The 23,521-nt window shown below is 43.3% G+C and overlaps 1 protein-coding gene and 2 long non-coding RNA genes across 4 annotated transcripts in view; 2 read left to right on the top strand and 1 right to left on the bottom strand.

Annotated features, from left to right (window-relative positions):
- The window catches only part of CEP128 (centrosomal protein 128), a 434,621-nt gene extending 424,890 nt beyond the window's left edge, over positions 1–9,731 (bottom strand). For both annotated transcript variants that reach the window (XM_043516125.1, XM_038407035.2), the window contains exon 1: positions 9,580–9,731. The gene's annotated coding sequence lies outside the window, so the exon portion shown is untranslated. The remainder of the gene's footprint in view (positions 1–9,579) is intronic.
- A 202-nt stretch (positions 9,732–9,933) lies between these two features.
- LOC122460612 lies at positions 9,934–15,326 on the top strand. Its single transcript, XR_006282032.1, has 2 exons — positions 9,934–13,240; positions 15,251–15,326. It is a non-coding gene; the product is annotated as an uncharacterized LOC122460612 (long non-coding RNA).
- Positions 15,327–16,550: 1,224 nt separating this feature from the next.
- LOC122460613 lies at positions 16,551–23,513 on the top strand. Its single transcript, XR_006282033.1, has 2 exons — positions 16,551–18,891; positions 23,224–23,513. It is a non-coding gene; the product is annotated as an uncharacterized LOC122460613 (long non-coding RNA).
- The last annotated feature ends 8 nt before the right edge of the window (positions 23,514–23,521 follow it).

Raw genomic sequence — 23,521 nt, forward strand, 5'->3', positions numbered from 1 at the left:
GCATTTTAAAATGTCTTACTTTGGGGGCATTTCCACCATGTACAGATAAATCCTTCCATTTCATTACATTTTCTTCAGCATTTGCCCGTCCCTGCACCATAAATTCATTTAATTTAAAGAGACGCTAGGTATCATTGATAAAAAATGGTAACAAGGTTTTATTAATGTGTTCATTATCGACCATTGCTCCATATGTTCTCCCATTCCTCAGTTTTGGTGTCTATTCCTACGTCAATTTTTCTTCTTTTCATGAACATACTTGTTTCCAGTAAGTAACAGATTACAACAAAGCCCGATGCCAACTCTGTTCACATATTTATTCAAGTGACACCATCATAGGCCTAATCACATTAGCCACGCCATCAGGGGCTTGTTCACCTGCACATCTACCAATGTGATATATGCCATCATGTGCCAGCAATGCCCCTCTGCCATGTACATTGGCCAAACTGGACAGTCTCTACGCAAAAGAATAAATGGACACAAATCTGACATCAGGAATCAAAACATTCAAAAACTGGTAGGAGAACACTTCAACCTCTGTGGCCACTCAGTAAAAGATTTAAGGGCGGCAATTTTGCAACAGAAAAGCTTCAAAAACAGACTCCAACGAGAAACTGCCGAGTTTGAATTAATATGTAAACTAGATACAATTAACTTGGGTTTGAACAGAGACTGGGAGTGGCTGGGTCATTACACATATTGAATCTATTTCCTTAAGTATCCTCACACCTTCTTGTCAACTGTCTAGATGGGCCATCTTGATTATCACTACAAAAGTTTTTTCTCCTGCTGAAAATAGCTCATCTTAACTAATTAGCCTCTCACAGTTTGTATGGTAACCTTCAATATATATCTTACTATATGTTCCATTCTATGCATACGATGAAGTGAGCTGTAGCTCACAAAAGCTTATGCTATTATAAATTTTTTAGTCTCTAAGATGCCACAAGTACTCCTGTTCTTTTTGCGGATACAGACTAACACGGCTGCTACTCTGAAACCAGAGATTACTTTGTACAGAATGGGGAGTAAACCTTTGTGTTTTGTGGATGTAGTGAGTAGTTTTTCAAATTGCATCAATTTTCTGCTTAGGTTTGCTTTTTCATAGGGATGGGTTGAAAAGACTCAATTGTAGGTATTTATATACTGCAATGTTGGTGTCTTTTGCTAGTTGTATTTCATCAGTTGATCTAAATATATTGTCTCATCAGTTGGCCGAATTTTTATGCAAGTTCCCGAACGTTAAAACTTCCAGGTTTTTATTGAGGTTACAAGAGATGAGGGGTATGAGATTAAATTATTTAGAAAGCTACCCCAAGTTTCTATTGTTGTTTTCATAAAAGGGTGGCTATATACTGATTTTGGCCCATAGGATTTCTTTGTCCAGGGGAATCGTTTGTACTTTGATTGCATAATGATGAGCTTGTTCTATCTCTAGCCAGTCCTGATTAGGGTTTGGTGTTCATAGAATCATAGAAGATTTGGATTGGAAGAGACCTCAGAAGGTCATCTAATCCAATCCCCTGCTCAAAGCAGGACCAACACCAACTAAATCATCCCAGCCAGGGGTATGTCAAACCGGGCCTTAAAAACCTCTAAGGATGAAGATTCCAATACCTCCCTAGGTAACCCATTCCAGTGCTTCACCATCCTCCTAGCAAAATACTGTTTCCTAATATCTAACCTAGACCATTGCTTCTTGTTCTGTCATCTGCCATCACCGAGAACAGCCGAGCTCCATCCTCTTTGGAACCCCCCTTCAAGTAGTTGAAGGCTGCTATCAAATCCCCCCTCACTCTTCTCTTCTGCAGACTAAATAATCCCAGTTCCCTCAGCCTCTCCTCATAAGTCATGTGCCCCAGCCCCCTAATCATTTTTGTTGCCCTCCGCTGGCCTCTCTCCAATTTGTCCATATCCCTTCTGTAGTGGGGGGACCAAAAATGGACACAATACTCCAAGTGTGGCCTCACCAGTGCCGAATAGAGGGGAATAATCACTTCCCTTAATCTGCTGACAACGCTCCTACTAATACAACCCAATATGCCGTTAGCCTTCTTGGCAACAAGGGCACACTGCTGACTCATATCCAGCTTCTCATCCACTGTAATCCCCAGGTCCTTTTCTGCGGAACTTCTGCTTAGCCAGTCGGTCCCCAGCCTGGGGTGGTACATGGGATTCTTCCTTCCTAAGTGCAGGACTCTGCACTTGTCCTTGTTGAACCTCATCAGATTTCTTTTGGCCCAATTCTTCAATTTGTCTAGGTCACTCTGGACCCTATCCCTACCCTCCAACATATTGCTGAGGGTGCAATTCATCCCATCATCCAGATCACTAATAAAAGATGTTGAACAAAACCGACCCTGTCATAAATATAAAGGGAAGGGTAAACACATTTAAATCCCTCCTGGCCAGAGGAAAAACCCTTTCACCTGTAAAGGGTTAAGAAGCTAGGATAACCTTGCTGGCACCTGACCAAAATGACCAATAAGGAGACAACATACTTTCAAAGCTGGAGGAGGGAGAGAGAAACAAAGGTTCTCTGTGTGTGTGTTTGGTTTTTTTTGCCAGGAACAGAAAAGGAATGGAGAACTTAGAACTTAGTAAGTAATCTAGTTAGATATGCATTAGATTCTGTTTTGTTTAAATGGCTGATAAAATAAGTTGTGCTAAATGGAATGTATATTCCGGTTTTTGTGTCTTTTTGTAACTTAGAGGGATTCTCTATGTTTTGAATCTGATTACCCTGTAAAGTATTTACCATCCTGATTTTACAGAGGTGATTCTTTTACTTTTTCTTCAATTAAAAGTCTTCTTTTAAGAACCTGGATTGCTTTTTCATTGTTCTTAAGATCCAAGGGTTTGGGTCTGTGTTCACCTATGCAAATTGGTGAGGATTTTTATCAAGCCTTCTCCAGGAAAGGGGGTGTACGGTTTGGGGAGGATTTTGGGGGGAAGACACCTGTACCCTAGAGCTCAGAGTGGGGAAAGAACCTTGACAGGCCCCAGGAGCATTATGCTTGATACCCCAGGGGTCGGTCCAGTCGATGTTATCCAGTACATCAGGTTTGTGATCTGACTAGCCTGGTAAGTGTTTAATGTTTGGTAGAGCCAATCCTTCCTTTTGCCACAGCCTCTGTAAAGTAGTTTATCATGTATTGCCACTAATTTAACAAACAAATTCATCTGAGGAAATAAGAAATCCAGGTTTAAGCAAATTCCCAGGGACTAAAACCAGGAATGTTTGGAAAAGGAAGTTAATTCAGGGTAAAATACTCACTTTTACTGCTGCAATTCATATTTTTACCAATGTTTCAGATCTCTTTTGATATTTTTAATCAAAAGCATACAAGTTTTGCCATCTTTTAGAAATGTGGATTGACAGATATCTTATTGAAGTAGCTACCATCTGTGTTTGTATTTATCTTTTATATCTTTCAGTAGATCATAGCCCATACTTACACCCAGGAGGCCTAACTTGTCATAGTTTATACTAAATCCTGACACAGACAAATTTTAAGGTTTTCTCTTTCAGATCTAGTAGTGTGTGAGATGGATTCATAACAAATATCATGACATCATCTGTATAAGGCTAATTTGTGTTCCCTGTTTCTTTTTGGAATTCCCCTCATACAAGGATTATTTCTTATCAACTTAATGAATGACTCCATTAATCTGGCAAAAAGAAGAGAAGACAATGGGCATCCTTGGTGTGTGCGTCTAAAGGAGTAGCATTTTTCTGATATCCTTTTACTCTTACAGTAGCATATGGTTTGGAATAAGATGGAAATCCAATTTTGAAATTTAGGGCCTAAGCCAAATGTATCTAAAGTATCTTTTAAGAACTGCTAATTTACTCTGCCACAAACTTTTTCTGCATCTAGTGATAAAAATAGATGGGGCTCGCTGGTAAGAGTGAAAAGATCAGGTCTAAAATTCAGAGCATTATCTGACAGCTGCCTGTTTAATACAAATCCTAGATGATCTATGTTTGCCACATGTAATTTATTCGCTCTTCCCTTCCAGAGTGAAAAGAGATGCATGTGTCTAGAATTGTTTTCTTTATTTTTTTTATTTTTAAGTACATAAGATGAAGTGCTATATGTTATTTGGGAATGCAAGATCAAATAAGCATGTTTTCCATTTGGCTCAAAAGGACTGTTACCTTATAGGATGTTTCTGTTCTGTGTAACTAGAAAAAATTAGCCTTTCACCTAAGTGGAGCTTCCCTGGCCGCAGAGGTGCAAGTTAGCAGATCCAATCGCAGGACTGGGGCCTAATTCTTGCCCCACATCCTTCTTTCTCTACCACCACATTTATTTCCAATATCTTGGGTCCCAAAATAATAGCAGCTCCGATTGTTTATCTTCAACACTAGGGAAAATGACTTTTCTAAAGCTTTGCAACTATCTAATTTTAAGCACATCTAAGGGCAGCATGGATTGGAGGGAGTCAAGATTTGTCAAGAGACAAAGCGAAAATAAGAAAATATTTTAAAGGTCATTTGACAGCATTCCTTCAAGGGGGACTGTGGGGAGAGGATTAAGAGAAACTATGTTCCAGGGTTCATTTAGGCTATACCTACACTATGAGCAAGGAGTCTGATTACCCTGCTGGTGTACACATACTTGTGGAAGCTCAAGGGCAAATTGTATGTCGTTCAGAAGCGTGAATATTCGACCCCCCTCAGTGACTTATGTTACACTGACATAAGTGTTCGTGTGCACAGCTCTCTATCTGCAGGAGAACTTCTAACACCGGCATAGCTTATGCTGCTCCTGTTGGCACAGAGCATCTTCACTACATGCGCTCCACTGGTGCAGCTGTACCAGTACAACTGCGCCACTGCAGCACTGTACACGTAGACATGGCCTAAATAAGTACAAGAAACCAGCATGGCACTTCTTGCGACAATATATCAGGCAATTCAAAAAAGGAGAACCGAATAGTCATATGGCTAATGAGAACATCCACAGATACATTAGATAGAAATATCAAAAAAAGTTTGTAAGGAATATAAGCCTTCTTACTTCAGGGCATATGCCAAATTCTAAAATGATGGAGAAAGGAAGAAACTTCCCTCATGGGCAGGTTATTTCATAATTGCCCACTTAATGTCTCCTTCATTTTCCTCTGAAGTATCTGGTACAGACAGATATCTGAGAAGGGATCCTGAACTAGACAGGCCATTGGTATGGCAATCCCTATGGGGAGGCTTTAAGTTTATCAACAACATAGCAGCTAAAGCAGTGGTCCCCAAACTGAGGAATGTTTGGGAAGGCACATGGCAGGACCCGGGTCAGCTCCCACAGAGTGTGGAGAGGGAGTGCCTGCTCCACCCCAGACCAGGTTTGCCCCCAGTTGCAGCTCTGCTTGGCACCCAGCTGCACCCCCAGACCAGGTCTGGACCCAGCCACAGCTCCTCCCCCATCCCCAGTTCTGCCCCCAGCTCCACCATCAGCCCAAGTTGAGGAAGCCTGGGATACTCATTAATGGGAAGGGGGGGATGTGGACCGATTTCATTACTGGTAAGGGGAGATGGGGTGCAACAGGAAAAGTTTGGGCACCGCTGAGCTAAAGACAAAGAGTCCTGACTATGGTCAGGGGTCAGCACTCAGGGAATAATCATAACACGCTTCCCTAGCTAGTGGAAAAAGCTCAATAATTTGAAATATTTAAAATGAGGTAGGACAAAATACTAAAAAGTGTACTAAAAAGGGAACAATCATTTTATTAGCAGGGAGATGGACTGTATGATCTCATAGATCTTACCCCTGTGGGAATTCTGTACTATTTCGCAAGTGTAGAATTCATGTCCCCAGCAGACTTTTTTTTTTTTTTTTTTTTTTTTTAACTGTCTGTAGAAAATATATTCTGCCAGAGAGGGACTGAAGTTACACCTTTCATCACCCAGGGGCTGCTGTGGCACCAGAACAGCGAGCAGCCTGTTCACCGGCAGTAGCAGCCAGTGATAGGGAAGAGGAGAGGGTGCGTTCCTCACAGTGCCCTGCCCATGGGGCCAAGTGAGGAGGCATGGGATGGGGGGGGAGGACACAGACAGAATGGGGCACACAGTTCTTCTGGGAGGTGGGAGTGTCAAATCCGAGTTCACAAGGGCTAGTGGGGCAGATAGACTGGGGCAAGGCTGAATGGGAGTGGGGGTGCAAGGCCATGTGGGGATGGGGTGGGGCAAAGGGTGGCTCAGTTGTGGTGCTGGACCACATGAGGATGGGGGTGAGGGGTGGCTGAGTCGGGGTGCAAGGACACATGGGGATGGGACAGAAGGGGGATGCAGAGACACATGATGATAGGTGCAGATGTGCCTGACTGAATGGGAGAGGCTAGGGGTCAGACAAGGTCAGCTGCCTAACAATCCCTTTCCCCTAAAATAAACCCCTCAGTAGGTCATCTAGTCCAACTCCCTGCTCAAAGCAGGGCCAATCCCCAACTAAATCACCCAGCCAGGGCTTACATGAGGGCATACATTTCTGTATTGTAGTTTAAATGTTACTTTAAACATTACTCAAAGTTTTGTATTAATATGCCTAGCAGGGAATCTATTTGTCAAAAAAACAGATCCTGAATCTTTTTTGTTGTCTGTATTGTTACATACTTGCTGACAGGTATTTTGAAATAAATTATCAAAATAACAATATAATCGTGCCAGTTTCAATTATTTTGGTAAATAAAATATGCAGAATTTTGCATAATTTTAAAATATTGTGCGCATAATTTTTAAATATTTTGCACAGAATTCTCCCAGGAATAAGATCTTTTCTACCTCTAACTTTTATAAGCAAGATTGTTTCTAAACAAAAAGTAACATTCGGTGCCCTGATTCCTGCCAGTCCTTATAGCAGCTGACTTTCCTCTTGCAGTGTACTTTCTTGAGTGGGAAGGGAAGAGAGACTCGGACACTGTAGAGCAGAAATCATACTTTGCCTAAGCATCCCAGGATGGGCACCTTTGGGTTCTTTGACTCGGATATTTAAACTGGCACAGAAGCTTTTTCCAAAAGCATGGTTCTGATCATAGTTATTTTTACTGAATTTTTAAACACTGAAATAAAAGTAATGCTGAACAGCACTGAAGTTAATTTGCTAAAAACAATATAAAGTTCCAAGAAATGTCTCCACCAAATTAGGTCAAGAAAAAAGAAACAACCCTAGAAGTAGCACAAAGGAAATGAAGATTTACGACATAGAAGGTTAACGGGTTTATTTTTAACTGTCCAACACAAGGTTTGCTCAAAAATGCAATGGCTACAGTGCTGACAGGAGGCTAGTAAATAAACTGTTAAATAAACAAAAAAGGACTGAATGAGGACATTTCAACTGACAGAAAAACAATTTTCTACTAGATTTTCATATAGCTTTCAAGCTTCCTCTTTATTCAAATAAGCATACTAAGAGGAAATGCAAGCACTTTCATGCTTAAGAGAGATTCAGTGTTTGTAGATCTGACATCCTCATTTTTAATATGGTTATGATAGTCTCTAATTTCAACTCCTAATGAGGAGAAATTCTTAGAAAAATAACTTATACAAGATAATTAGAAGTACAAATGTATGCTGCAACAGGATGAAAGCCAGAAGAGATATTTGCCAAGGAGATGTTTCTTGAAGCTAAACACACACACCCATTTGACAATTTAGTACTCTAGTCTTGCTTGAAGTCCCTGCAGGTTTAAGACTGACCCTGATGTAGAACAGATCCCAAAACTGTATCAGTATTGTTTCTTTTTTGCCCTTATCTTATTCACAAATATTGAAACAAATTTCAAAGCAGGGAGGTAGGATATTAGAATGAACCATCACCCTGACAATGCCACATTTCACTGTCATTTTGCCATGTTTCAAGGCAGAGACCCGAGACTACTACATTTTATAGTATCCGATGCATCCGATGAAGTGAGCTGTAGCTCACGAAAGCTTATGCTCAAATAAATTTGTTAGTCTCTAAGGTGCCACAAGTACTCCTTTTCTTTTTGCGAATACAGACTAACACGGCTGCTACTCTGAAACCTGTCATTATGCAAGGCACTGAATTTAGCCGTATAGAGTGGAAATCTGTCAACTTCATTATTTAAATTTGTTAGTCTCTAAGGTGCCACAAGTACTCCTTTTCTTTCTACATTTTATTGTTATTCTGAGAGAGGATATTCCCACACTACACTACACTACAATGCCAGGTAGGGGGGAGGGATAGCTCAGTGATTTGAACATTGGTCTGCTAAACCCAGGGTTGTGAGTTTAATCCTTGAGGGGGCCATTTAGGGTTCTGTGGCAAAAATTGGGGGACTAGTCCTGCTTTGAGCAGGGGGTTGGACTAGATGATCTCCTGAGGTCCCTTCCAACCCTGATATTCTATGCAAGTATCTATGCAAGCTATTTTTCAGGTGCCACTTAGAAACCCTACAAATGCCTACAAGAAACAAATATATTGATAACATCTAATAGCAACAATGATATCATCAGATTCCTATATAGCACTTTTCATCACTAGATCTCAAAGCACTTCACAATATTTAATGTAATTAATCTCACAACACCCCTGTGAGATTAGGAAGTATCATCCCCATTTCTACAGATTTCTATCATCCCCAGGCACAGACAAGCTAAGTGACTTGCCCACGTCAGGCTTGGAAGTCTGCGGTGAAGCAGGGAATTGAACCTGGGGACTCCCAGCTCCTACCAATTAGGTAATCCCCACCTCTGGAGTCCTCAGGTTTCCTGTCTCCTGTGTAGATTGTAAACTCTTAGTTGGGGCAAAGGAGTGGATGATACTATCATTTGTGTGCTCTGACCAAGGCTAAGCTTGTTGTCAGCACTTAAAGTTTGGGTTCGCCCAGTTTCATTCTATTACACAACTCACAGACACTGCTACGCCACCTTTCGACACCAGGGAAGCATGCTTCCTCCAGACATGCCAAATCCATGAAAAAGCCACAGAAATTGGGATGGCTTTTGGCATATGAGTTGCTTATTGGCTAGTTTTTGGCTTGTAGCTTATTGCTTATTTGGCTTGTATTTTTTTTTAAATGGGCTCCCAGCAAGCAGGGGCAAGGAGGCGCAAGCAGGGGTGCACAACGGGCCCACCACAGTCTCAGACTGCACGTTGGAGAGATCTAGTCACATCGAGGGTTGAGGTTCTTTAGGGAGTGGCTTGTTTTGGCCTTGTTTTGAAATGGGATTAGCTTTATTTTTGGCTTATTGTAAATCAGGGTGCTTATTTACCACGTGAAAGTTGGCAACTGTGGTTTCCTCTGTGCAGCTCAAGGCCAGCTTTCGAAACACAACACTGCAGTACCACTCTTCTGTGCAGGCTGCACAGCCCCTTCACCCCGCAGTCCCACCGGCCCCACAGCGACGGCAGTGCCCTCCAGGCACCACAAAGCCCCCCACCGGCCAGACATCGCCCCCATGCACTGCCCTCCCGGGGCCCAGCCCCTACAGTGGTCGCCAGTAGCCCCCCTCTGGGCTCCGACCACTTGGCCCCCGCCCCCGCCCCCGCCCCCGGGTCCTACTCCAGAGCCACCCAGGCCCAACATGCTCCTAACGGGGGCCGACCCCCTCCTCACCTCTCGAGAGACCTCAGCATCAGGGCACCCCCACCCCGCCGGCTCCAACCGCCCAACTCTGCGCAGCTTCCTCCCCACCTCGCCGCTATGGCAACTTGAACTAGCCGCCTTGCCACAGGGAGAGAGAGCGGCCTCCCAGGCTCCAGGGCCCCCGACGCATAGCACCGTGGGATATGTAGTCCTCAGGCTCCGACACCGCCCTCAGAAGAGAAAGTTGAGTGGACTACAAATCCCAAAAGGCCTTGCGCCTGCTCCGCAGGGTCTCGCATGAGGCGCCACTATCCGCGCCGGAAGCGCTACCGAGGCAGTAGCCTGAAGCTCAGGCCACACCCATTGCTTAAAGGGCTATTCCTCAGAGGTGTGAGAACAGTATCCTCAGCAAGACCTGATCCTGACGGTGACTCTACAATACACCTGGGGGAGGAGTGTAACTGGAAAATCAGTATTAAAATAATTAAAATGCAAATAAGTATTCTTTTTAATTATAGTTTTAGTGATTAATTTCTAGAAATTTTTCAACTGCAAACAATTTTGCATTTGAGTCATTTATAACACAGGGAAGCAGTCCAAACTACTCATCTGCATAATATCACTCATGTTTGTTAGTGCTTTCAAGATCAGGGCGTTGGTCAGTAATCTGTTTGAGGTAGGAAAAAAATATCTTATGTGGTGTCTATGGGCTTGTCTGCACTACCAGCCAGATTGGCGGGCAGCGATCAATCCAACGGGGGTCGATTTATCACATCTAGATGCGATAAATCAATCGCTGAGCGCTCCCCCATTGACTCCAGTACTCCACCAGAACAAGAAGTGCAAGTGGAGTCGACGGGAGAGTGTCAGCTGTCGACTTACCGCAGTGAAGACACCGCGGTAAGTAGATCTAAGTACGTCGACTTCAGCTACATTATTCACGTAGCTGAAGTTGCATATCTTAGATCAGGGCTCTCAAACATGTGACCCGCAAAGTTATTTCCTGTGGCCCACCATAGCTCCCCTCACCCCCCGCTTCCACCACCCCCAGCACGCTGCGTCCCAGCTCTTCCACCTGCCTGCAAACAGCTGTTTGGCGGCGCTTAGGACTTTCCAGGAGGGAGCTGCGGGGACACAGCGTGCTCAGGGAAGCTAGTGGGAGCGCTGCGAACACAGGCTGGAGGACTCAGGAGGAGCACAGGGTGGCTGTGCAGCCGGCTGGAGAGAAGCAGCACTTTGAAGGAGAAACCACCGCTTCTCTCCGGCCGCTCCTGCTCCTCCGGAGTCCTCCGGCCATGTTTGTAGGGCCGCATTCCAAAAGGGGCTTTAGAGCTGCAGTCCAGAGCCTTGCAGCCCCTAAAGCCCCTGCAATCCAGGCAGCCCTGCCTGGCAGGGGGCAGCTTCCAGAATCGCAGCCATGGGGGCGGTGTTACGCTGCACAGAGCCACCTGCACCCCCCCCCCGCACCAAACAGGAGCTGCCCAAGGTAAATGCTCTGCACCCCTTGCCTGCCCCAGCCCTGTGCTCCCTCCCAAACCCTAAGTCCCTAACTCCCTCCCAGATCCTGCACCCCCAGCCCTGAGCCCCAGAAGGAGACTGGAAAAAAAAAGAATGAAAAACAAGGGGGGGAGAGAATGCTCCCCCCACAGGGAGGCCCAAAAATGAAGCTGAGCACAGGGTCCCACTAACTCTAAATCTGCCACTGTGAAAAGGTGTCAGTGATGCAGCCCTTGGGCCAATGTACTAGTCCTCATGTGGCCCTTGTGGTGATTTGAGTTTGAGATCCCTGCCTTAGATCAACCCTGCATGGTACTGTAGACAAGGGCTATGGAACAGCTTGCACAGTAAGGTCACTATCTTGATTGTGGCCTGCAGGCATTAATGTAGAACAACAATAAAACAGTGCCTGGTGTCTATGCTGGAGTTTGTTGTGGTCAGAAGTGTAAGGGCATAAATTTAAGATACAGTAAGGGCTTTTCTACCCTACCACGCGGGGTTGATCTAAGATACGCAACTTCAGCTAAGTGAATAGCGTAGCTGAAGTCTACACACTTAGATCTACTTATCGCGGTGTCTTCACTGCGGTAAGTCGACAGCTGATGCTCTCCCGTCGACTCTGCTTGCACTTCTCGTTCTGGTGGAGTACCGGAGTCGATGGGAGAGCGCTCAGCAGTCAATTTATACTAGACGCAATAAATCAAGCCCCGCTGGATCGATCGCTGCCTGCCAATCTGGCAGGTACTGTAGACAAGCCCTTAAGGGACTTAACAATAGGAGGGAGTCAGGGAACAAGACCAAAAATAAGCAGTAAGATCCTGCATTTACATAGTAACTACTGCAAAAAAAATTATGATGTCTGATTCATTTAGAATGTTGGGTGTTTTTGCTTGTTTTATCAGTCCTTTGGGTGTCTTTGTTTTTAATTGTTTCTCTGTGACCATCGCTACTCTAGACTGCCAAGCCACTTCAGAGACTGTCTATTAAGCACAAGAGCATTAAACTGTTTGGTGATTTTATAAGGTCGCATGTCCACTGGAGCTCAATTGAGATAAAAAAATATTCAAATCCTATGACTGCTAAAAGTAATTTCATGTGGTCTTTAAAAACATGTCAAGCTGGTAAAGTCACATACAAAGACAACCGTCCTGAAGTAGGTATGAATCAAAATACTCATGTGCAGCAAGAGATTCCAGAGAACTGGCCACACCTTACAGAAAAATATATACAAACTACATTTTAGAGGAAAATAAATCTTAATCAATGCTGTTGGGTTTTTTTATTATTCTAGTCAGGAAAGTCTGTTAGTTATCTTTTAATTCTTCCTACCTTGCCTCTTCTGAGTCAATTATCTCTTGGTTCTCTTTAAACCAAGTGTAAAAGGTGTTATGTATGCGCTCAGATTATGAATTTGTGCAATAAACAGTTCAAGTACAAATACTTCTAGTTTCAGGATACAACGGCTAATACACAGCATAGTCTTAAAGAGAGAAGATAGAAATCTGTATAAATGCCAAGTCATCATTACAGGAAGCTTAGCCTGGGTCTCTGAAACCTCCAAAGGAAGTTGCAAGAGAGGCTTAAAACTGTGCTTACAGTGTAGTTTTGTGGCTTTTATAGCTGATAATTTTATTATTTTGTTTTGGGTATACTAAGTGTTAAACAATGTTGCTAACCCCAAAAACAAAAATCATGAATCAAGACCAGAAAACACAAGATTAAAAAAAGAGAGGAGGGAGGAGGTCTTTTGATTTTCTTTCTGAGCCTTTACAATGCATTTGCTTCTACGTTTTCAAGTTTTTATCTGCAGCCATTGGGGCTAGAAACTTCATGTAAAATAAAAACAAAAGCAGAGATACACTTGTACTCACATGAATCCAGATGCTGGGACTTTTAAGAAAAACACCAAATACCGTCCTACATAAATACAACTCTTTTTTCAAAGATAGATATGGGGGACATCGGTGGCAACTGGTTGAGCTGTAAACTATGTTCCTAAAAAGTTAAGCAGCTGTTAATTTTGCTCTCTATGTTTGCTTAAAGGCTACTTTCTACAATAGCTGATTTTTCTTTAAACCTTCACACTACCCTCTTCTCAGGCAGTTCTCCCACTCTTCCTTCCCAACCCTCACACACATTCTTAGGTCATGCCTGCTATTGCTAAAGCATCCCCATCCCTGTCTTAGGGAGAGAGGTTTCAGAGTAGCAGCCGTGTTAGTCTGTATTCGCAAAAAGAAAAGGAGTACTTGTGGCACGTTAGAGACAAACCTATCCTTCAGGATAGATTGTAGATGATGCGTTGGAGAGGTTTTAGTTGGGGGCTGAAGGCTAGTGGCGTTCTGTTATTTTCTTTGTTGGGCCTGTCCTGTAGTAGGTGACTTCTGGATACTCTTCTGGCTCTGTCAATCTGTTTCTTCACTTCAGCAGGTGGGTATTGTAGTTGTAAGAATGCATTGTAGGTGTTTGTCTCTGTCTGAGGGGTTGGGGCAAAAACACCATCCTAGCCACTATGGATGTAGAAGCCCTCTACACCAACATTCCACGCAAAGATGGACTACAAGCCATCAGGAACAGTATCCCCGATAATGTCACGGCTAACCTGGTGGCTGAATTTTGTGACTTTGTCCTCACCCATAACTATTTCACATTTGGGGACAATGTATACCTTCAAATCAGCGGCACTGTGATGGGTACCCGCATTGCCCCACAGTATGCCAACATTTTTATGGCTGACTTAGAACAACGCTTCCTCAGCTCTCGTCCCCTAATGCCCCTACTCTACTTGCGCTACATTGATGACATCTTCATCATCTGGACCCATGGAAAAGAAGCCCTTGAGGAATTCCACCATGATTTCAACAATTTCCATCCCACCATCAACCTCAGCCTGGACCAGTCCACACAAGAGATCCACTTCCTGGACACTATGTTGCTAATAAGCGATGGTCACATAAACACCACTCTATACCAGAAACCTACTGACCGCTATTCCTACCTACATGCCTCTAGCTTTCATCCAGATCACACCACATGATCCATTGTCTACAGCCAAGCTCTACAATATAACCGCATTTGCTCCAACCCCTCAGACAGAGACAAACACCTACAAGATCTCTATCGTGCATTCTTACAAATACAATACCCACCTGCTGAAGTGAAGAAACAGATTGACAGAGCCAGAAGAGTACCCAGAAGTCACCTACTACAGGACAGGCCCAACAAAGAAAATAACAGAACGCCACTAGCCTTCAGCCCCCAACTAAAACCTCTCCAACGCATCATCTATAACCTATCCTGAAGGACGACCCATCACTCTCACAGATCTTGGGAGACAGGCCAGTCCTTGCTTACAGACAGCCCCCAACCTGAAGCAAATACTCACCAGCAACCACACACCACACAACAGAACCACTAACCCAGGAACCTATCCTTGCAACAAAGCCCGTTGCCAACTCTGTCCACATATCTATTCAGGGGACACCATCATAGGGCCTAATCACATCAGCCACACTATCAGAGGCTTCTTCACCTGCGCATCTACCAATGTGATATATGCCATCATGTGCCAGCAATGCCCCTCTGCCATGTACATTGGTCAAACTGGACAGTCTATACATAAAAGAATAAATGGACACAAATCAGACGTCAAGAATTATAACATTCAAAAACCAGTCGGAGAACACTTCAATCTCTCCAGTCACTCGATTACAGACCTGAGGGTGGCTATCCTTCAACAAAAAAACTTCAAAACCAGACTTCAACGAGAGACTGCTGAATTGGAATTAATTTGCAAACTGGATACAATTAACTTAGGCTTGAATAGAGACTGGGAGTGGATGGGTCATTACACAAAGTAAAACTGTTTCCCCATGTTATTTCTCCCCCTCACCCCACCCCCCACCGTTCCTCAGACGTTCTTGTTAACTACTGGAAATGGCCCACTTTGATTATCACTACAAAAGGTTTTCCTCCTACCCCCCCTTCCCCGGCTGGTAATAGCTCATCTTAAGTGATCACTCGCCTTACAGTATGTATGATAAAATCCATTGTTTCATGTTTTCTGTGTGTGTATATAAATCTCCCCACTGTATTTTCCACTGAATGCATCCTATGAAGTGAGCTGTAGCTCACGAAAGCTTATGCTCAAATAAATTTGTTAGTCCCTAAGATGCCACAAGTACTCCTTTTCTTTTTAGGGAGAGAGGTCTCCCTTATGTATACTCCTTCACCCATCTGAGGTGAGCCACAAGATCCCCTGGATAACATTTCTCTAGAGTACTAAACAAGACATCTTCCATCATTCCATTGTCTTTAAGGGCTGAGCCTCAATAATGCCCATGTGGGCCGTGCCTTAGAGAAGCCAGCATGCTTTGTTCCCTTTTTTAAAAGTTCTTGCTGTCTCACTTATTGTATTCCCCATTGTAGCAACCTGCATGGAAGAAGGAGGGAGGAGTATGGGCTATAGGAGGAAAGAGTTTGAAGAAGGCACCAGGAAGTCAATTCTGTATGCCTGTGTTTAGGATTGCTAAACTGGAGCTAGAGGAGCTCTAAATAGTTGATGTACTAAAGAGCCAGTTTAGTTTAATAAAAATGGAGTTCCATTATTGCCAACTCACAATTTTATCATGAGTCTCATGATAACTAGTATGTAGTCTTAAAAATCTAGCTTCTGGATTCATATGATTACATGAGAATTTTGGCTTTAATTTTAAAAAGAAAAAGAAAATTGCTAGCTATCGTGGTTGCAGAGAAAAGCTTGAAAACATGTATTACTATTTAAATGTCCTTGTTTTAGGGGCCTGACTTGTGATGTTTTAGCAGTTGGGGTTGTCTACACTGGAGTCCTCTCAGATTATTTCCAGAATATAGGACACACAATATCCCTTGTTGCTTCCAGGTGACTTTTAAGGTGTTTCTTCCTATAGTCTATGAAAAATGGTTCATTGTCATTATCCTAGGTAAGACAAATCCAAATTGGTAGTTGCTTCACAGAATCACCATTTATTGAGTAAATCAACTGTTGGCCAATAAATATTTCGAGAAGGCTTTGTATTCTTTATACTTATGCTAACAGTGTATCACTATTAGGCAGATTCCCAGCATGCTTTGCACTCATGCTAAGCTTACAGTAAACTCTCAATAAACTCAAGAGAGTTTACTGTCTGTAGAATCTGACAGAGATGAGATGTATGATTTGTCTTGCCAAATATGATAGTGTGCTTGATACAGTTGGACAGCATACTAGGGAGAAGACAGATGATTCTTATGACACTTGACCAATATGCAATCTATAACAGGCTACGGCTGGTGCAGGATGTGTCTGAGTTTTCTAACTTCTGGAAAATAATGTTTAAAACAAGATAAGAAACTGATAAGAAAGGGTGGGTAAATCTTAGGCAAGCTTGTTTGTTATAAACAAGTCAGGTATGTATATGAGTAGGGTGAAGCTCATAATTTCAGGATAGTATGACCGCTGCACTGCTGTCTTCCAGATTGGTAAAGTATTAACCTTTCTATAAGGCTGTTTTGACTAATAAAACCTGATTGAGCCTGTGTTATCTGATGTCTCATCAATACTCTAAATCAAACCCTAACAACTGAGTCTCTTCAGGATCAGGCATAAATGCATAAAAAGGGAAACCATATCCAACCATTTTCTTAGGATGTTTTTGAATTTGAGACAGACCTCAGACTTTATATAAGAGCAACTCTCACCTGGGTCTTCTGCCAGGTTGAGACTGTCTCTGTTCTCCCATATTTTCCTAGCCATTTCCCATTACAAGAGAGCTACAAATCCAATGTGTTCTTTCTTAAAATGAGTGGTAGCATAATCACCTTTTCTGGAAATTTGAGATAATTTAGTCATGTGGGGAGTACAGTTTTCAAGGACCTAGAGAAACAAAGGAATTAATTCTTTCATATATTCTAGTCAGTCACTTTCTCATGTTACACCATGTTGAACAACTCTGTGCCAAAGTAGCATCTCTATTGCAAAGTATTTTTGATAGAATAAAAATTAGCTGAGAGATTGAAGTAGGAACAGGAGGAAATTGGTGAAGGATACACATTCCCCATTATATCTGAAAAGTTGAGCAGAGAAGGCTATCACTCCTACCAGTTGCTCACATACATCAACTGTATCATTTGATGATCCACACACAAATTAACTGAACCAGATGGAGCGTCAACTGGAAATAGATGACCAAATGACCAAACTGGCTGGAAAGATATTAAAGAAATGAGAATACAATTAGTCATTATGGTGATTGACCCATAAACAACTATTAGGATCAGAGGCACTTAGGTTTTATGGTGAAGGAGCATTTTACAAATGTCTATAATAGGTAAATATGTTGATTGATTAGACAGAAAATAGGACTTTATTCTACTCTGTACTGAAGAACTCTCCCTGCATGGGCACTTCCTCATTGTCACAGGGTGATATGGGCCGTTCAAGAGGGATGGGGACAGAAGGCCAGTGCACCTGAGGCTGGTTAGTTGCCATCCCCAGCTCCCTCAGTAAGGTTTAAGAAAGGGCCCCAAGTTAGGGGAGGTGGGAAATCCAGTGAGCTGGAAACTTGGAGAGCCAAGAAGTAACAGGAAAAAAGTACCTGAAGGAAAGCACTAAATGTGAGGTGCTGGTGAGGAGCTTAGAGGAAAGCTGTTGGTGACAATTGACAAAAGTTGTGGTCTCCTGATGAGCAGAAGGCTTGGGCAGAGGCCCCTAGGAAAGGAAAAGATGTATCTTGATCAAGGGAAGATGAACCTGGAAACAAGAGGGTTGTTGCAAGAGGGTGGATTCTTCTGAACAGAGGTAGGATGCCTTAGTAGATAGCCTGGAGGAATGGAATCCTTTGGGCGAAGGACTGTGGGAAGACCAGTCACTCTCAGGCAGGGAGGCCTAGAGAGTGGGACTCTGGATCAGGGGTAAAAAAGGAACGGGACAAGGTGCTGCTCTTGACTCTTGTGTGGGTGACTTGAAGGTGATGTCTGTGAAGAGGGGGAGGTGGGGAAACCCCTGCTTTATCTGCTTTGTGTTTGTTATGGAGAATGATCTCAGTGTAAGGTTTGGGAGAGTCACTGAACTGGTGTAGATGAATAAATTATGCCCAAAGGAGGGCTTTGTAATGGACACTGAGAGACTATACACCTTTCATGGGCAGAAGAAAGGGGAAACAAAGACAAGCGTGTGTGTCAGGTGGTAGCCTACTGCAGGAAGATACCAAAGATAGAGGCCACTTTTGTCATATTCAGATACTGGAGAGCTTAACTTTTGAGGTCTTAACTTTTGTATTTCCTCAGGTGAAAGAGGAAGTGGTATGATTTTGTGGTTTTTTTCATAATGTATTTTTCCCTAGTGTGAACCTGTTTAAGCTTTATATGATAAAAAGTTGGGGGTTTTGTACATTTAAAACAAAAAGTGGAAGGGCTGGACCCAAAAAATGATGCATACCTGAGTAGGTTGGGTTTTGACCCACAGAGAGCAATGTTATATATCCACAGAAGAGAATTAATCAGAAATGAACATCTGAAGCCATTTACTTAAATTTGTTTGGCTTTGAGAATACGTAAGTGTTGGTTTGTATTTTTTGTTTTGTGGAGTCTGCTTACAGTATAGTGTGTGGGTTTTTTTCGTTTGTTTTGGTTTTTTTGGCAGGAATGCAGCAGTCTGGCATTTGCATTGTCAAGGATGATTTAACCAAAATAATCTCCTGAAACAAACCTCAAACTGGGTTTTTGTTTCTACATCTCATGCTTGTGGGACCTCTAGTTCCAAAGACCCTGCCCTTGCATTAGCTTGCCTAACATTCTCTTCTGGCCTAGAGTCTTCGTCAGCATAGCCAGGTGTCTCTCAATTCCACATTTACTTCTAAATATCACTAATGGTTTTGGGGATCTATAGATAATGCAGTTTTTTGCAAAGTTTATTAATATTTCTATTCAAACATAGGCAATATTGTGAAAATAAAATAAAATAGCAGGTAATTGAGTCCACTGTTCTCCACCCCATTGCGGAACCCCAGTAAGTGTGATGTCACCAACATAATGCATACTGGGACACATGGAGGGCAGGCGCTGGTGGTGCTAAACAGCAGGACTTATAAAATATAAGAATTTGTTATCAATTATTTGCTAGATTTTCCACCCTGCCTGATCACAGTGCTTACGCCATTAAACAAATGACTAAATCAACTGGATTTTTTAAGCATTTGCAGGTCATCTTAAAAAAGTACATCTCCAAACTTAAATCTGGATTTTGGGATAGGTATGTATATTTCAGTAAAAAAAAAAAGAAGAAGAAGAAGAAAAAATGTCAAAATGAACCATTTCAGCACTAGCAAAATGTCTCATTTTAATTTTTCAGGCTAGATTCACAGATGGTATTTAAGAACCAAAAACACTGGTAGGGGAGTTGGTAGTGCCATCTTTATAACCTTTAGCTAGGTTGTGGGAGAACCAGGTATGAATCCTCACTTTGGAGCAGGTGATTGAACCCAGGTTGCTGCTCTTTCATGGGTGGTCACTCTAAACACCAGGCTATTGAGTATTTGGAGGGTGAATGCTTCTTAATCTCGCCTGTTAAAGCTGGCTCACTTGGTATAAAATACTTGAATAGTCATTGGGCCAGAGAATGAGAGAGTGACTTTATAGCCCAGTAGTTAGGGCACTGAGAAAGGGGAGACACTTGAGTATTCAGTGGAGCAGGGGCTGGAACACAAGTATTTATACAAAGTGGGAAAGCTTCAAAAGGAGAGATTGAGTGCCTAAATCCAGAATATCCTATAGCTTTGCTGTTAAGGCATTTACCAGTGTAGGAACTCTCTTATCAGGGATTTCATGTATTACACACAGCCCTTCAAAGGGAGTCAGATATTCAGTAATATCATCCTCCTCACTGTATGCAGGACACAAGTGTTCCCATTTGTGGATTTTTGGAGTGATGGGAGTCGTTGGGGTCGTGGGCAGGGCCGGCTCCAGGCAGCAGCTTTCCAAGCAGGTGCTTGGGGTGGCATTCAGAATGGGGCGGCAGTCCGTGTCCCGCGGTGGCAATTCAGCAGCAGCTCCGCCTCTCTTCCGGGCGCAGCAGCAATTTGGCAGCAGCTCCAGCGCTGTTGCGGCGGCAGCAATTCGGTGGCAACTGCTTGGGGAGGCAAAATTGGTAGAGCCACCCCCGGTCAGAGGCCTCTGATTCTGCTTCTATGGCAAGTCCAGCTGGTGTTTTCTTTCTCTCTCTTTTTCTTGTGGCACCTTAGAGACTAACAAATTTATTAGAGCATAAGCTTTCGTGAGCTACAGCTCACTTCATCGGATGCATTACAAATAAATTTGTTAGTCTCTAAGGTGCCACAAGTACTCCTTTTTGCGAATACAGACTAACATGGCTGCTACTCTGAAACCTCTCTTTTTCTTTTATCTCCAGTTCTTTCAGTTGCAATAATCTCTGGTGCTACCTCTTCTTTCCTGCAACCTACAGCATAAAAAGCTCCAACTTTGCAATTGCTTCACTGCTTTCACTCATTTTTCTGCTTTCCTGTTCTGACTTCCCTTTCCCAAAATAAGCAACCAGAAAATAACAAAACTGTGACCTCCTCCTGACTCTTCTTAGCCACTGCACTTAAGACTCACTTAAAATCACAAATATCAGTGCTTAAAGTGTGAACTCCACTTGGAGTAACAAGCTGGGCGTACCACCCCGCTCGCTGCGTCACTGTGATGTTCCCATGGTGTTAGCTGGACTGGTGATCTGCTAGGTCACTCCAATCCTCAACTCTGGGAACCAGCCTTACCCTGCTTCTCTGTGAGAACTCCCATGCTGTTCACGCACAGCCTCTAGCATGTAAGCTGCTCCCAGCACGTGAGTGAGTACTTTTGGCCAGCTGCTGCTTGGATTGTGCAACCGAATGACACTAGCCAGTATCTCTAGACCCAGATACAACCCTAGGTACCTCCATCTTGCAGTGTCCAGTTATGCCTGCTGGACGCTGCAAGCTTATATGAGTTCATCAATTTAACAAAGAAATTGATATGTACCAGGCTTGTTATCCTAAGGGGAGTCTCTGACACACTTCAAACCAAATGCACTGCTTCAGGTAGAATAAACAAACACATTTATTAACTACAAAAGACAGATTTTAAGTGATTATAAGTCAAAGCACAACAAATCAGATTTGGTCAAATGAAATAAAAGCAAAACACATTCTAAGCTGATCTTAACACTTTCAGTGCCCTTACAAACTTAGATGCTTCTCACCATAGGCTGACTGGTTGTCCTTCAGCCAGGCTCTCCCCTTTGATCAGTGCTTCAGTCACTTGGTGGTGGTGTCTGTAGATGGAGGTGGCAAAGAGAGGGAGCATGGCAAACGTCTCTCCCTTTTATCATGTCCTATCTTCCCTCTTGGCTTTGCCCCTCCAATTCAGAGTCAGGTGAGCATTACCTCATCATAGTCTCAAACTGACCAAGGGAGGGGGGTGACTCACTCAAGAGTCCAACAGATCCTTTGTTGCTGCCTAGGCCACTGTCCTTTGTTCCTGTGAGGCTGGGCTGCGTTTGTTCTGTACATGCCCTGATGAGGTGTGAACTGCCCCTCTGCTCTTGGAGAGTTTTGCCTGGGCTTGTTTTAAGCCATGAGCATAATTTTTCAGCCTCATAACTATATACATTAAATTACAACCTATAACATTACTATAACAACAATGCTCAAAAAGAAAAGGAGTACTTGTGGCACCTTAGAGACTAACAAATTTATTAGAGCATAAGCTTTCGTGAGCTACAGCTCACTTCATCTTATGCTCTAATAAATTTGTTAGTCTCTAAGGTGCCACAAGTACTTCTTTTCTTTTTGCGAATACAGACTAACACGGCTGCTACTCTGAAACCTGTAACAATGCTCAGTGCATCATAAGCCTTCCGAAGACACTCAACATGATAAACTTTGCATTGGAAACCACACAATAATATTATAAGGGTGAACATGGGGGTGCAGGGTGTTTCCCTGAGGTACAGAGTGTCAGAAGCACAAACAATGTTACACTGTTTCATTTCCATCTTTATTTGCATAGGGAAAACAGGATTTGAATGCCTGTTCTCACAAATGTTAATAATCTACTATAACAGGTTCCTACCCTTGAACTATAAAGCTTCTTCTGTATAAAAACCAAAACATCCTTGTAACTTTTTACCTGGGCAACAGGTATCAAAGGCCAGGGTAAGCTAAGCCTCCCCTAACCAGGCCGTGGCCCTGCCCTAGCTCCCCGTCCTCCCTGAAGCCGGTGGAGGCTCAGCTCCAGCCTGCAGCCTGGAGCTCAGGGGTCAGGCCTGAGCGGCCAGGGGCTGGGGTGGCTGAGACTCCTCCAGCTGCAGGTGGGGATGGTGGCTCGGGGTGCCTCTGGCCATGGGGTTGGGGGCTCAGGGGTGGAAGGGGTGGAGCTGGGGGGCTAGCCTCCCCGAAGGGGGGTTCATCTGCCACTCATGCATGGCTGTTTAAGATCCTGATCACCTCTTAGGAGGTTCATCCCTCTATCAGTGCCAGTCTTAGTGGAGGGACAGAGTGGAGGTGGATGTGCCTACCTGATTCCAGGCCTCCTGGGTGCCCTAAAACTGCACCACTGCAGCACCACAGAATCACCGGGGTAAAAAGACCCTAGCCACTTTCCCTTCCACCCTTGGCATGCACACTGACTGCTCCTGAATTCCACCTGCACCTGGGATGTGTGTGAGAGGGTGCAGGAGGGGGGCATGCAGCACACAGAGCCAGCTCCTGTAGAGTGTTGAGCCAGAGTGTTTCCTGAAGGGCCTGTGCAGCTGCAGAACAGCTGTAAATTGGGCTCCAGGAGAACAGCTTCTCGTGGTAATTTGGTATTTCTGCTTCATCCCAATAAAAATTAAAAAGTGCAGAGGAACTGTAGAAATGTTGTTAAAATTTGTGCTTTTTAAAAAAACTTATAGAAATGTATGACTAGGGGTAACTTTGAGAGGTCATCTAGTCTAGCCACATGTGCTGAGGTAGGACCAAGTATATCTAGATCATCCCTGACAGATGTTTGTCTAGCCTGTTCTTAAAAACCTCCAGTGAGGAGGGATTCCACAGCCTGCTTTGGAAGTTTATTTCAGTGCTTAACTAGCCTTATAGTTAGAAAGTTTTTCTTAATATCTAAGCTAAATCTCTCTTGTTGCAGGTTAAGCCAATTACTTCTTGTCCTGCTTTCAGTGGATATGGAGATAACAACTAGAGCTATTAAAATGGGGGCCTTAAACTTGTCTCTGTAAAATGGGCATGGTATTACTTAAGCCTCACAACGTCACTGAGAGGAGTAATTAATTATGCATATGTGCTTTGATGTCCTCTGGTGGAAGGTGCTATTCAAAGTAATTTGATTGTATACTGTTTGTTAAAGTTTAAGTCTTACAACATTACAAGTCTCTTTTGTCTTTTTGAATGTGTTCCTGCCACATAAAATCCGTAAAGCTGTAGCT

Source organism: Dermochelys coriacea, chromosome 6 (genome assembly GCF_009764565.3).
Source record: "Dermochelys coriacea isolate rDerCor1 chromosome 6, rDerCor1.pri.v4, whole genome shotgun sequence".
NCBI lineage: Eukaryota > Metazoa > Chordata > Testudines > Dermochelyidae > Dermochelys > Dermochelys coriacea.